Source organism: Trachypithecus francoisi, unplaced genomic scaffold, assembly GCF_009764315.1.
Source record: "Trachypithecus francoisi isolate TF-2019V2 unplaced genomic scaffold, Tfra_2.0 Lachesis_group0, whole genome shotgun sequence".
Lineage (NCBI taxonomy): Eukaryota > Metazoa > Chordata > Mammalia > Primates > Cercopithecidae > Trachypithecus > Trachypithecus francoisi.
This window is the reverse complement of record NW_022681453.1, coordinates 88041572-88056902: the sequence shown is the minus strand read 5'-3', so window position 1 is coordinate 88056902 and position 15331 is coordinate 88041572. Positions and strand designations below refer to the sequence as shown.

The 15331-nt window shown below is 40.4% G+C and overlaps 1 pseudogene; it reads left to right on the top strand.

The window, feature by feature from the left end:
• Positions 1 to 2761: 2761 nt before the first annotated feature.
• Positions 2762 to 3587, top strand: LOC117078347 (annotated as a pseudogene).
• The last annotated feature ends 11744 nt before the right edge of the window (positions 3588 to 15331 follow it).

Below are 15331 nucleotides of genomic sequence, written 5' to 3'. Positions count from 1 at the left end.
ATCCTGCCAGAATTCTCTGGGTGGTCTGTGGAATATCTAGAATTTATGCTTGGCCTTTCCCATGGACAGTTAGGCAAACACTTCAAATGCTATTTATGGCTGCTTGGATGAGGCGTGGTACCTGGTTTAGTCTCTCCAAAATCAAATCAAATGCCAAGGATGCCATTAGATCCTGGTTACTATTAGCATAACTTCTTCATGAGTAAGGGAAGAAATTGCCAACACATACAACATATCCTTTAGATCCACAACAAGAAAGAATCATCTTTTGCCACTCCAAGAACACAAGAGGAAAGGAGAAATGTAGATTCTATCCTTGTAAGCCCACAGATATCTTCTCTTTACTGTTGAGAGTGTCATACCCTGTTCATTCTAATATATGTTAAATCACTTGGCACTATAATTCTCTAAATTTTGAATATCAATAAGAATTTCAAAGCAAAAAAACTACCATTGAAAAGGAAATCTTTCCCCATTATAAAATGATTATTCAAATTTGATACTAAGACATCATCTCTTCAAGTTAAAAAATGTAATGCACTGGGAAGAGTAATGCATAAAGTATTTGACATTATTTACACTTAGTACAAATGAAAGTTCTGAAAATTGATTTAATTTGGGAGGAAGAAAGACTCAAAATACTAATCTCCCCAATAAATAATAGGAGAATAAATAAGAAGACAAACAATTAGCTGAGATCAAGTTTCAACATCAATTTTATATTCACCTCTGTGAATGGGATGATATGCAGTCTCAATTTGTTTGGTGGTACGGTTCATCTGGGTTCAGGGATTTCTACTGTTCTTTTTTTTTTTTTTTTTTTTTTTAATGAGATGGAGTTTTACTCTTATCACCCAGGCTGGAGTGCAATGGCACAATCTCAGCTCACTGCAACCAACCTTTACCTCCCAGGTACAAGCAATTCTCTTGCCTCGGAGTTTCCCGAGTAGCTGAGATCACAGGCGTGCAACACCACACCCGGCTAATTTTTGTATTTTCAGTAGAGATGGGGTTTCACCGTGATGGCCAGACTAGTCTCGAACTCCTGACCTTAAGTGATCTGCCAACCTTGGCATCCCAAAGTGCTGGGATTACAGGTGTGAGCCACTGTGCCCAGCCAGATTTCTGCTGTTCTTGATTGCATCTTTTAAACAATGGATTCATTCATTCATTCGTTCAACACTTATTGAAGATCCACATCCATTACTACGTGCCAGTCACTGTTATTGATGCTGGGGATTTACCAGCAAACAAAATAAGCCAAGTATCTGGTTTTATGGAGCTTTTGGTGCACTATAGTCTTAATATGATTAAATCAAATACTAGGGATATACTGACCTTCGAATATATGAAGCCATCACCTTGCGTGCACTTATAACTCAATACAAACACTTAGTACACAACTGTGAATCTCACTTTGATCAGCAACTCTCCTTTCCTAGGAACTAAGGCAAGACGTCAACATCTCCAGTGACATCAAAGACTTGAGTCCACTCCTGTGTGTGTTTTGGCCTTTTCTATTCAAGCTTACTGTTTTGGACTGCACTGTCATATCATCAATCTCCATTCCCCTCTCTGGAGAGCTATTCTTCCTCACAGAGGAGCTACAACAGGCCAATAGCAGGGTCCCCCCACCAGCCACTTCTGATCTGCGCAGGTCCTCAAAGCCTTCCTCTCTTATCCCATTTCATCACATGAGTTTGTCTTGCATGTTCTTAAACATCCCTAGCAATGCAGAACTACCTGCTTGAGTCCACAATCTGATTGCTGAGTGAAAAACAACCCCTGTCCTTTTTGTCGGTGGTACTGTTAACTCCTCAGGCCACCTCCCTTTTATTCAGAGGTAGAAACTAGTTTCTGCAACATTATAAAATTATTCCTCTGGGTTACATATATCTTCCTCAACTCATCTCCTAAAAAGCTTTCTAAAACAAATACTACCCTGGAGATTCTGATTCAACAGGTTTCAGGCAGGACCCATACAGCTTTATCTTTTTTTTTTTTTTAACACCACAGGGCATTCAGATGTTCATCTAAGTTTGACAGTATTGTCCAGAGAGCTAATCAGTCAAAATATACCTGACATATCTTACATAGTGACCTCAACTTCCCCTCACATGCACCTCCTGCTTACTTCCTCAGTTCCTCTCCAGATACGTCACCTCCTTCCCATATTTCAACCTAAACATTTGTACTTGTGACCACGCTTGGTTGCATCATTCAGTATCTCTCCATCGCCATCTCTTTTATATTCCTAGGTGATCTTAGCCTAGGTACTGCTTCCGTTTGGCTCTTTTCATACTTCATTTCTAATCTATTGAGATTAGATTCTTGCCAACATTGTGTAGACTAGGCTTGACTTTTAGACCATTTAAAATAAACGCTGAGGCAAAAAAAAAAAAAAAAATCTAGAAATCAAAGTATTATTCTACTGCCCCTATAACTTCCATTCAAAACAATTATACAGAATACTCTAGGTTGGGCCTGGCCTGGGTCTGACTGGGGCATGGGCACCAATGGACCATCTTGAGTTCCTGGGAAAAGGCAGTGAAAGAGGAAGAAGTTGTGAGAGAGGGTATCCAGCTAGGGAGGGTTAGAAAGTCCCCATCTCCTGCCATCAATCTCAAACCAGTACTGACCAGATAAAGCCGTGGGGCAGCAAGAGGGAAGGAAGGGTGATAGCAGCAGGAGTGAAAGAAGATGGTGGGACAGCTACCAGTGTGTTTGGTGGATTGTGGCACTGAGTATACAAAACTGAAACATGTTGCAAGTATAGAACAATAGTTTATTATCCCTTGATGTATTGCTTTCAAGAATTCAGCAAAAGTGGGCAATTAATCTCAAAAGTGGGTGATAAAGAAAGCCAATGTCGTAGACTTCTTCTTTGGGGATGATGTAACAGGAAAAAGCCACATATACCATGAAGTGGTGAACCCACCATGGTTTAATTGAAGATTGTTGAAAGAAAGGTTTGGAGTAAGTAATCTTTAAACACTTAAAGCAGAACATGAAGGTCATTACTTTCTTTTGACTAAACTTCCACTGAATGCTCCAGCAAACAGAATATGCTACCGAAATAGTATTTGAGTTTTTCAATATGCCAGGCTTATACATAGCCATGCAGGCTGTTCTTGCATTAGCAGCATCCTGAGCATCAAAACAAATAAGAAAACAGACATTGACTGGTATGGGAAGAGATAGTAAAGATGGTGGCACTCCCGTCCCACCTCCAACTGAAGGATATGGGGTTGGCAACTGCCATAAGCACATTCCAATCATAGGGCAAGCATCACATATTTCATTCAGTAACTGTTCAGAGCCTGAGAAGTAGAAATTCCTTCAGAGCAATCCCTGGAAACAGTTACAGCAGTAAAGGAGTGCTATAGTCATGTCTGCCCAGATTTAGTAAAAGAATTTAACAAGTATGACACAGATGGGCCAAGTGGATTAAACAGTACACTGGAATCAGGGCAATCTCAAAGAAAGAATTTTCCATTGACGTTGGTTATGAGAGATCTTTGTGACTTGAAATCTTTTTTCACCCAGAATTTGCTAATCATGACTTCACACAACTACCTAAGAGGTAGCAGAGGAAGCAAGTCAGAATGATCAGAATAATCATTCTGGGCAGGGTGGCTCACACCTGTAATCCCAGCACTTTGGGAGGTCAAGGCGGGCGGATCACTTGAGGTCAGGAGTTTGAGAACAACCTGGCCAATATGGTGAAACCCCACCTCTACTGCAAAAACAAAAATTAGATGGGCGTGGTGATGCACACCTGTAATTCCAGCTACTCGGGTGACTGAGGCATGAGAATTTCTTGAACCAGGGAGGTGGAGGTTACAGTGAGCAGAGATGGCATCACTGCACTCCAGCATGGGTGACAGAGCAAGACTCTGTTTAAAAAAAAAAAAGGTATGAGAGCTGAGCTGATATCAGATTTTCTCTACAAGAATATTAACCTTACTGAACTGGATATGCAGGGACTTTGAGTGTTGTCTTTATATTTTGAAGGAAAAAAGTGACCAAGATAAATTTTTTTAAGTAGCCTCACACACACACAACGTGAATGTATTTAATGTCACTGAAGTATATGCTTAAAATAGTTAAAATAATCAACTTTATGCAATGTATTTGCTTTTTAACAACGTAAAAGATAAATAATCGCATTTTTTAAAGTAGCCCTATGACACTTAGCATTACTCATTCATGAGACAAGGAATCCCAGTAATTATGAATTTCTACCATCCTCCCCACAAAAACAATTTGGTTTTTGTTACAAGTGCTTTTAGAACTAAGAAGTTAATATCTTAGATAAAGTCTACTCATATTCTTTTTCTTGTTAAAAAAAAAAGTAAAGGCAAGATTGTTGGACCAATTATACTTCATGTGCTAAAAAAGCAGTATTCATAACATTTCAGTATTACCACACTATTTAGCCTCCTCATGTTGAGATTTCCGTCTAGTTCACATGTCTAAGCATTTATCTCAGACCCAGTGTGTGAGGGGCAGTCAGAGAAGCTGGTGCTGTGTGTGCAAACAATTGTCTACTTCTGAGGAAGAAGACGTTGACCTCTCTTATTAACGCTCCTATGGCAGGAATGACTGACAGTGCCAGGGCTCAAATCTCTATTAGCTGATTTGGGGTGGTTTTAATGGACTTGTTTCCTCTCTGCTCTTTAATGGTAAACACCCAGCTGGCAACATTTATGGGCAAATATTTTTACAATAATTCAGAAAGGATCATTAGTATTGTTCAATTGTTGCAATAACATGAAATGTATTTGAGAACGATGTATGCAGATTTTGGTGGGACTTTCATGAAAACGTTAGTTCCCAAAAGTAATTTGCTATTTCTATTTTTTCCCAATAAAGAGGCTGAAACATTGAATAACTTTAAATGTCTAGGGCTCTCATGGTAAGTTTCAGTTCTAACAGATTTAGAGACACATCTTATGCAATCTCTGTACTCTCCATTCTCCAGTTGCTTTTGAAAAGAATTGAAGTGCTCCTGGGTGCTGCTCTTTAGTGAGAGAGTTTTGATGATCTAGTTGGGTCTCACCTTCTTACCTGTTCCTCTGAATCCATCAAGCAAACCATAGTGTATATGGTCAACAATCTATGCCCAGAAATTTTGGGAGCAATAGGAAGATCTACAACGACTATGAGTCATTCATCCACTTTACAGCAAACCTTCATCACTGTCGTTGATTTTTTCATGTTTTTTGTTTGTAATACTGAAAAGTATAAGGAGGCCAGTAGCTGTTTCCATTAAGCAAGCAAGCACTGGCTAAGTATATGCTGTGCACCCAGCATTGTGCTAAAGGGATATAAGCTTAAAACATGGTCACTATTCTCAAGAAAATTGTAACACAGTTGAAGGGCAGGACATGCACACAGAAACTTTTAGGGGAAGAAGTGGGCATCAGGAAAAATAAGGTGTGTTGTCTCCTGACTTAGTGCATTGTGTGGTTGCACACCTATGTCTCGGCCAAATTTGTTTGCTCCTGATGTTGGCCACATTGACTCCAGGTTCTCCTTGATTCTAACTCTTAGCTAATTAAAGACAAATATTTTGTGCCTGTTGCTTTCAAAGCATCATGCTCCTCTACTGGATGCTCCCACAACCTGAGAGGTCACATACTCCATCTCCACCTACACTATACTAGGATACAACAAAGGATGATTTTTGCTAGTACAGATATAGTTCTGTACAGATTCCACCTTGGCTGTGACTGAAGGCCATAGGAGCAACCCAGGAGGTTTAAGTTAGAGGCAAATCTAAGCAAGACACCACATGATGTACGCAAATCACCACTTACTACTAACGATGACCTACGGTTCTTAGTGATCATGGTATTTCCCCTGCCAAGTAAGAATGACCTATAGTCCTTACTCCATGTTCATGCACCTTGACTCTTCTGGCCTTTAGATTGATTTCTCCTCAATCCTCAATGCAAATTACCCCCACATGAGCTCATTTCATTATCCTTCCCCCCAAAAAAATGTCCATTGTCGAATGATAGCTGAGAAGTTTATATTGGAATCCCCGCTATGACATAAAAATTCAGGAACTGACACAAGCAGACCATTCCATCCATTCAACCTTATTCTCTTTTACTATCTATAGGGGGTTGATAGTGTCCTGCCAAAAGATACATCCAAGTCCTAACCCCTGGCACCTGTGAATGTGGTCTTATTTGTAAACAGGGTCTTTACAGATGTCATTAAATCAAGTATCTCTGGGGAAGACCATCCTGGATTCAGGATAGGCCTTAAATTCAATGACCAGTGTCTTAAAAGAGAAATGGAAGAAAGACTAAAGACACAGAGACCCAAGGGAGAAGACCATGTGACGATGGGGGCAGAGATGGGAAGGATGCATCTACAAGCCAAGGAACACCAAACAGTGCAGACAGCCACCTGAAGATGGAAAGACGCAGAGCACGGTTTCTCCCTCAGAGTCTCCAGAAGGAACCAGCCCTGCCAACACCTTCATTCTAGCACTTCTAGCCTCTGGAACTGTGAGAGAATACATTTATAGTAATTGGTTACAGCAGCCTTAGGAAACAAATGCACTAGCTAACAGTCACTTCATTGTCCCTGAAATATAACATCCTCTTTCCCACCCCCATACCTTTGCTTACCAATTCCCCCACCCAGAATGCAACATCCTTCACCTTTTCTCTCATGCCTCTTAACCTTCAGGCCTCTCTCAAATCCTACTTATCCCAAGCAATTTTCCCCAACTGATCCTAACCACCTATATTCTTAACTGTTTATCTTGATATATATCATACACTGTTTTCCCTTACTACGTAAGGTTCTGTGTTTCCTTAAAGAAATTGAAAGTTCCATGAGTACAGATTCTGATGCTGTGCCTATACAACATTAAATTGGTAAGCGCTTGATGAAGATATATTTAATTACTGTACATCATTTGGTAACCCAAGAAAATGGGCTTCACAGGCTGGTAAATAACAGCTGCAGCACCACTGATATAAATCTCAGGGATCTCATGCGGACTCACTCCACAGAGAATCCTCTGGGATACATCTATTGCAGCTCAATTACAATGGGATGAAGAAGGTCCCATGTCATTCCCCTGAAGTGCTGCTCAAGGCTGAAACTCCACCCCGAAAGCTGTTACTATCACCCTGTCATTGTTTTTGTGAAATTAAAGGGGACCCACAGGACGTTCTCACAGCAAGACTGTATAAACAGTGTTACAGTAATTAGTGATACTGAAGATCATTGATGTATTTTGGTCACAGAGGTCTGAGGCTGCTGATGCCAGATTGTAATTTAAAAAAAAAATTAATAGTAAAATAAAATGAATGAAAATGACTCAAGAGAAATGTTCAAATCTTGCTTTGTGATCCAAGCACAAATAAACCATTTTTCTCTGAGTGAAATGGCCTTGAGTAGATATTTTCAAATTATCTTTCCTTTTATTCTTTCTTTCATTCCATCTGGCAGCTTTAGAAAAATCTTCTTATTTTCATACTTTCTTGGCTACACATTTTCAGGACTCTCAAGTAGAAAATAATGACTCAACTCCCTGTGAAAGGTAGATGACCTGAGATCTTCAAGGCCAAAGCTGATCTAGAGTGAAGTTATCAACCAGCTGTCAGAGACGTAGTTAGGACATAATACACAGTGAACACTTCTCCCTCTGGCCTCTCTTGTTAATAGAATATGAGTTGTGAGGTGACAAACTGGGTGGGATTGGGAGGATACTGTAGAAGACACCTTATTGAGACTTCCAAATCATCATGGAAGTTTCCCTCTCTGAGTTGGTCTCAAGCCAGGGCATTGCCTGCCTGCCATGGTGGAGTGGAATTCATGTGGTCGATAGAATTGTTTAAGATTTCCCAAGTCAACAAGTCACTACCTCCCCTAACTTATCTCAGGATCCCAAGGAGAATGGACCCTAGGTCCTGGTGAAGGTAACTAATGATACCCTTGCACGTATCACCAAGCCTAGCTAGGCAGAGATTTCAAACCCGGGCTCCATGTGTCCTACAAAAAAGACTTTGCACTCCATTAGCCCACTCCCACTAGCCACCCACCACATGCCATACCCCTGGAGCTAGAGAGCTGCCACAGTGACCTCACCTATTCACCAGGACAGCAGTTCTTCAAAGTACAGATTTTCCTTCTCCTCTTTAAACTTGGTCAGGATGAGTTCCTAGAGGAAAAATTAAACCTCAAGAGACATATTCCTTCCCTCTCTTTCCCTTCTTCTCCCTCATTCTCTCTCTCCTCTCTCTCTCTCTGTCTCTCTGTCTCTCTCTCTCTCTCACACACATACACACACACACACGTGCATCTGGAGAGCCAAATTTGGCTCATTATTTCCTTTTCTGTCATGTACATGTATTCAGTAGGTTACCAAGTATCAAAAAACTTAAAAAGCTTTCCTAATTTACTGGGGAGGAAAACAAAACCAAGCGCTGGTCTCTTTGTGTGTAGATGTTTGTGATATTCAAGGCCCTGTTGCTGACCCTGTGGGTTGGCACAGCACTCACACGTACAGAGCAGGTGCGATAGTGACTGGCATAAGTGCTGCCTGCCACCACCTTGTTGGGTCTTCCAGGCTTCGTGGCAAGCCATCTCTCAGAGACCTACGGTCTTTTTCTGAAATCTGGTCTGTATTGTCAACACTCTGGGTCTGCAAATAGTTTTGTACATTCCAGAAAAAGTAGTTCTCAATCTGGGCTAGACATTAGACTCACCTGGAAAATTTTATTAAATAGCTGATGCCTGGGCCTCACCCTAAAGACTCTGGTTTAATTAGCCAGGAGTTGTTCTCCTGGATCAGGGGATTAAAAGTTTCCCAGGTGGCTATAATGTATGACGTAGATTAAGTGAGCCTGGGAATGGGGGTGGTAGAAGTGGGTCAGAGTTCAAATGGCACAGCCTTGATGTAAATTCATATTTGCAAATAGATTTGAGAGGAAAATTAGATGCTAATTCCTTTCACAGTCAGTATCGTAACCCTGCTTCTGCTCCCTATTACAACTATTTCCCTTTCAACTACAGCTTAAAACAAATATTAAAAATTTTGTCATAAACAGTATTGTTAGCTAAGCAAAGATTTCACACCAAGGCTCTATATGTCCCACAGAAAGGACTCTACAATTTACGAGCCCACTCCCACTGGCCACCCACCCCACCACCTGCCATAACCACTGGAGTTAGAAAACTGCTACCGCGACCTCACCCACTCACCAAAACAAAAGTGCTTCCATCTACTGACCATTCTCCTTCCATTTACTGTCTCTGTAGGAAGATGTAAATGTTGGCATTACATTAGAGAGTGAGGAGAAAAAAAATTTTACCGTCCTAAGTGAACTCAGAATGTGTTCATCATATCACCTCACCCTGCATTCACTCATTTTCCTCCAAACCCAAAGCAGAAAGAAGAGTTCTACCTTTCCTGTCTTGTGTAGCCATAGGCTATTTTAATTAGAAGAAAGTGTATATGATTAACTGGAAGGCATTATTCTATTAAAAAAGAAGCATATTATTTCTCCAAAAAATACTAGTAAATAACACCCTTACGTGACATATTGTCATAACCCTGTTCAAATGAGGACAAGGCCAGTTTATCAGATTTTCCTCTGACTCATAAAATTCTCCACTCCTCCAGAGCCTACAATTTAATTGCAGAGAGAAACTATAAACTACCCTACCCTGTAGAGTGCAGGAGAAAAAATTAGCCATCATCTTTATTTATGAGTATTCTAAACAAAGAAGTTGGCAAATGTGGATACAGTCGATGTCTCCCAGGCCACACCAACCAGGGGGTAAAAATAGGGTCACCATGTGTTTTAAGCAGGATTTTCTGGCTTTGTTCTCCAGCTACTCTGCCAAAAATTTAGTCCCCTCTTAGAAAACTCTCAAAGAATTCTGGGAGAGGGGTGCTGGAACTGATGCTTGTGTTTGCCATGGGTTTCTGTGCTTTTCGTCTGTCCTGCTCAAGTTCCTGGAGGAGATAGTGCCTGTCTCAGAGGAATCCAAAGTTGTGAACTACATACCAACACCACCTGCTAAAGATGACAGCACAGCTGCCCATGTTAAGAGTACCACGGTCACACTCCAAAGGCACAGTCTTCACTACTGGACCAGCTGCTGTTACAGAGCTGGTGATGGCTGCAGCGATCTGGAGAGGCTCTCGAAGAATGGCTGTTCCTCACCCGACCCTTTCTTGCAGTCCCCTTGCCCTGAGACTTAGGCAACTCCATGGAGTATGGGCCAGAGAACAATATGGTTGAAAGGCATCTGCTCTATTTAAAAGCATTCCTCTCCTCTGGATGTGGTCCATTCTTCCAGAATCAAGCATGTTTGCCTTCATTTTCACTTATGAAATTTTTTACTGGAGACTCTTCAAATTCACCAATTCCTCTGGCCCCACTCCTAGTCTTCTGGATGTATTCATTCATTCAAGGACTATGCTAGACACTAAGTGAGGACACAACTACGGCCTAGAAAGACAATTTCCTCCTCATAGACCAAGGTCAATGAGCAAGTTCCCAAGTGGGTAGTTCAGTACGCTGTGTGCATGCAGAGGACAAATGCTTCCTCCTGATATTAGTGTAGTTAGAGAAAGGATCTCAGAAGAAAGAAATGACCTTGAAACTGAAACTTGATGAAGAATCAAAAGCTAAAGAAACAAGAGAGAGAGACAGAGTGGGAGTTAAGGGAGGAGAGAAAATTCCAGACATAAATAACATGCACAAATCCTCAGAGGTCAGGTAGAGCATATCAAATACCACAGATAACCCCAGAATACTCACTTTCATCACACATTTTAACTTTCTGCACCAACTTCTTGTAACCACAAAGGGAGAAAAAATGACTGATTGAGCTTGATCTCCTCAGTTTGTCTTTGAGAAAATGTTAATTCAGTGGGGACAGGCCCTGAAGGCAAAATCAGATGAAAATAGAATTGCCAGATAAAATACAGAATGCCCAGTTAAAATAGAATTTTAGATAGATAGTGATAATTGTACGGTACAAATATGTTCTCAGATATGGCATGGGATATACTTATACTAAAAAGTATTTGCTTTTTATCTGGAATTCTAATTTCACTGGACATATTGTATTTTTATTTGCTAAATCTGGCAGCCCAAGATCATGAATATGACCACAAACTTGGTCACTTCTCACTGGAAACTCAATTGGAAAAAGAAGAGATAAGATTACAAGAGCAGACATCAATGGTAAAAACATAAAAATGCAACTCAAAAAAAAAAAAAAAGGACTACAACAGGCCAGCCAACTTTCTTGTCTGAATTCTAAATAACTCAAACCCATGGAGAATGCTCTACAATAGAAATAGTGGGTTCATTGCCAGAAGCACTTCATAAGAGCAGGATTACAGAGGAAGGACCCCTAAGACGGAGTCCCCAAGTCACTAGTAACCATCTGCTTGGTTAATGAACCTGATACCAACAGAAAAAAGATACCTGTAGTCATCAAACAACAGGGACAGTTACTCCTGAACCTGTGGTCACATAAAGCCAAGGTGTTGACTACACCAGGTTCTTAAGAATTCTGTAGGGTGGAAGGATGTCTAAATGCATGCATGTTTGTCTCCTTGTAATATAGCCCCGGCCCTTGTCACATGGGCCAATCTCAATATGTGGGCCTCAGAAGAAAGTGGATGAGAATCAGCACATCCACTAGAAAGAGGAAAATTCATGGCAGCAAGAAACAAACCAACAAAACAGATCAACAGTGGAAAGGGGAAAGATTTGCTGCTTTCTTAGTCTTGATCTGAAGAACAGTAGTATTTGATAAGAAAATTAAATGGAAAGGAGGGTAGTCATAAATAAAAATGTCATAGATAAAGTTATGGGACTTCGGTGTGTTTAATGTCTCCATATGGTGGCCTTTAGGTATATGTGTGTGTGTGTCTGGTGTGTGTGTATGTGTGTTTGTGTGTGTGTGTTTGGTGTGTGTGCATATGTGTTTCTGTGTGTGTCTGTGTGTGTGTGTGAGAGAAAGAAAGAGAGAGAGGGAGAGAAAGAGAGAGAGAGACAGAGAGAAAGAATGGGAAGGAGAGACTGCTTAAGAGATGACTATGATGGACACAAGAAAAAGATCAAAAAATAATATTTTTATTCTGCTTCAAACTTCCATAAAATTGTTGAGCTTAAGTGGAAACAAACTAAGACTGAGGACAGATGAGAACAAAACCAGCAACTTTCACAGGACTGTAGTGACCACCAGATGTTGAAAGAAAGTTTTACCAAACCAAACATCTGCTTTCTACTCTAAGAGACAAGAGTGATATAAAAAAAAAAAAAATGGCCGGGCGCAGTGGCTCAAGCCTGTAATCCCAGCACTTTGGGAGGCCAAGACAGGCGGATCACGAGGTCAGGAGATCGAGACCATCCTGGCTAACATGGTGAAACCCCGTCTCTACTAAAAAAAAAATACAAAAAACTAGCCGGGCGTGGTGGTGGGCGCCTGTAGTCCCAGCTACTTGGGAGGCTGAGGCAGGAGAATGGCGCGAACCCGGGAGGCGGAGCTTGCAGTGAGCTGAGATCCGGCCACTGCACTCCAGCCTAGGTGACAGAGCGAGACTCTGTCTCAAAAAAAAAAAAAAAAAGAAAGAAAAAAAAACAGAGAAAAAAGGACACAAAACCAAGAAGAATTTGAGATGACCAAGTGAAAACACTCAGCTCCAGACTTCAAATCAGGAGGCACTATCAAGAACCATTGTTCATTCATTCCTCACACCCAAGTCCTCTGCCTCAGATTCCTGTGTTTCCACAAGGACCCATTGGTCTCAGTTCTTTACATTCAATTCCGATCTGAAATTATGGTTTCAAACCATTTGGAACTGAAATGCCTAGGAGTTCATTCAGGCTGCTGTAATAAGACATCTTAGACTGGGCAACTTATAGACAACAGAAATTTATTGCTCACAGTTCTGGAGGTTGGGAAATCCAAGATCGAGATGCTAGCAGATTCAGTGTCTGGTGAGAGCTTGTTCCTTATAGATGGTATCTTCTTCTGTGTCCTCATATAGCTGGAGGTGCAAACAAGTTCCCTCGCCTCTTTTGTAAGGGCACTAATCCCACTAGTAAAGGGTGCAGCCCTCATGAACTAATCACTTCCCAGATGCCCCACCTCTTGATATTATTGCATTGGGGATTAGCTACCAATACATGAAATTTGGGGGAACATAAACATTCAGGCTACAGCACCGCCTTCCATTCCTTATTCCCTTAAATCCACCCTCCCTGCAATAAACCCAAGTGTACTCATTCCTAATTACAAGATGGAGACTGGCCTTTCTTTCCAGCAGTAAGCACAGCAGCATTAGGCCATACAAGTTGATCTTCCCACACAGTTCTTTACATCATACTAACAGAAAAAAATAGGTTTTGCTCATGAGGCTCATAAGGAGTCAAAATATTTTACCATTAAAATGTAGGAGTTTTATGAAGACATTAAAAATGTAATGCAGAAAAAAGAAAGTTAAGCTTTGCCTGTATAAAATAATGTACAATAGAGGTGAGCTATATTAAAAATTTTCTCAGATGGATGCTACAATGGAATAGCTTAATAATCCAAAGCTGCTGTGCTTTCAGATCAAATCATCTGTTGCAAAGTGAACATGACCCTTAAAACAGGTAGTTATTTTCTGTGCATTTTTAAAGAAATAGTTTTATCTTCAGCCACAAGGTAAGGACCCCCTCTCTCATCACTCCTATTCAACAGAGTATTGGAAGTTCTGGCCAGGGCAATCAGGCAAGAGAAAGAAATAAATGGTATTCAAATAGGAAGAGAGGAAGTCAAATTGTCTCTGTTTGCAGATGGAAAAATTGCATATTTAGAAAACCCCATCATCTCAGCCTAAAATCTCCTTAAGCTGATAAGCAACTTCAGCAAAGTCTCAGGATAAAAAATCAATGTGCAAAATACACAAGCATTCCTATACACCAATAATAGACAGAGAGTCAAATCATGAGCAAATGCCCATTCACAATTGCTACAAAGAGTATAAAATACCTAGGAATCCAACTTACAAGGGATGTGAAGGACCTCCTCAAGGAGAACTACAAACCAGTGCTCAAGGAAATAAGAGAGGACACAAACAAATGGAAAAACATTCCATGTCCATGGATAGGAAGAATCAATATCATGAAAGTGGCCATACTGCCAAAGTAATTTATAGATTCAATGTTATCCCTGTCAAGCTACCATTGGCTTTCTTTACAGAATTAGAAAACAATTCTTTAAATTTCATATGGAACCAAAAAAGAACCCGCATAGCCAAGACAATCCTAAGCAAAAAGAACAATGCTGGAGGCATCACGTTACCTAACTTCGAACTATACCACAAGACTACAGTAACCAAAATAGCATGGTTCTGGTAGCAAAACAGATATATAGACCAATGGAACAGAACAGAGGCCTCAGAAATAACACCACACATCTACAACCATCTGACATTTGACAAACCTGACAAAAACAAGACGTGGGGAAAGGATTCCTTATTTAATAAATGGTGTTGGGAAAACTGGCTAGCCATATGCAGAAAACTGAAACTGGGCCCCTTCCTTACACCTTATACAAAAATTAACTCAAGATGGATTAAAGACTTAAATGTAAGACCTAAAACCAGAAAAACCCTAGAAGAAAACCTAGGCAATACCATACAGGACATAGGCATGGGCAAAGACCTCATGACTAAAACACCAAAAGCAATGGCAATAAAAGCCAAAATGACAAATGGGATCTAATTAAACTAAAGAGCTTCTGCACAGCAAGAGAAACTATCATCAGAGTGAACAGGCAACCTACAGAATGGGAGAAAATTTTTGCAATCTATCCATCTGACAAAGGGCTAATATCCAGAATCTACAAAGAACTTAAACAAATGTACATGATAAAAACCAACAACCCCATCAAAAAGTGGGTGAAGGACATGACCAGACATTTCTCAAAAGAAAACATTTATGTAGCCAACAAATATATGAAGAAAAGCCCATCATCACTGGTCATTAGAGAAATGCAAATCAAAACCACAGTGGAGATACTATCTCAAGTCAGTTAGAATAGCAATCATTAAAAAGTCAGGAAACAACAGATGCTGGAGAGGATGTGGAAACATAGGAATACTTTTACACCATTAGTGGGAGTGTAAATTATTTCAACCATTGTGGAAGATAGTGTGGTGATTCTTCAGGGATCTAGAGCCAGAAATACCATTTGACCCAGCAATCCCATTACTGGGTATATACTCAAATGATTATAAATCATTCTACTATAAAGACAAATGCACACGTATGTTTATTGCAGCATT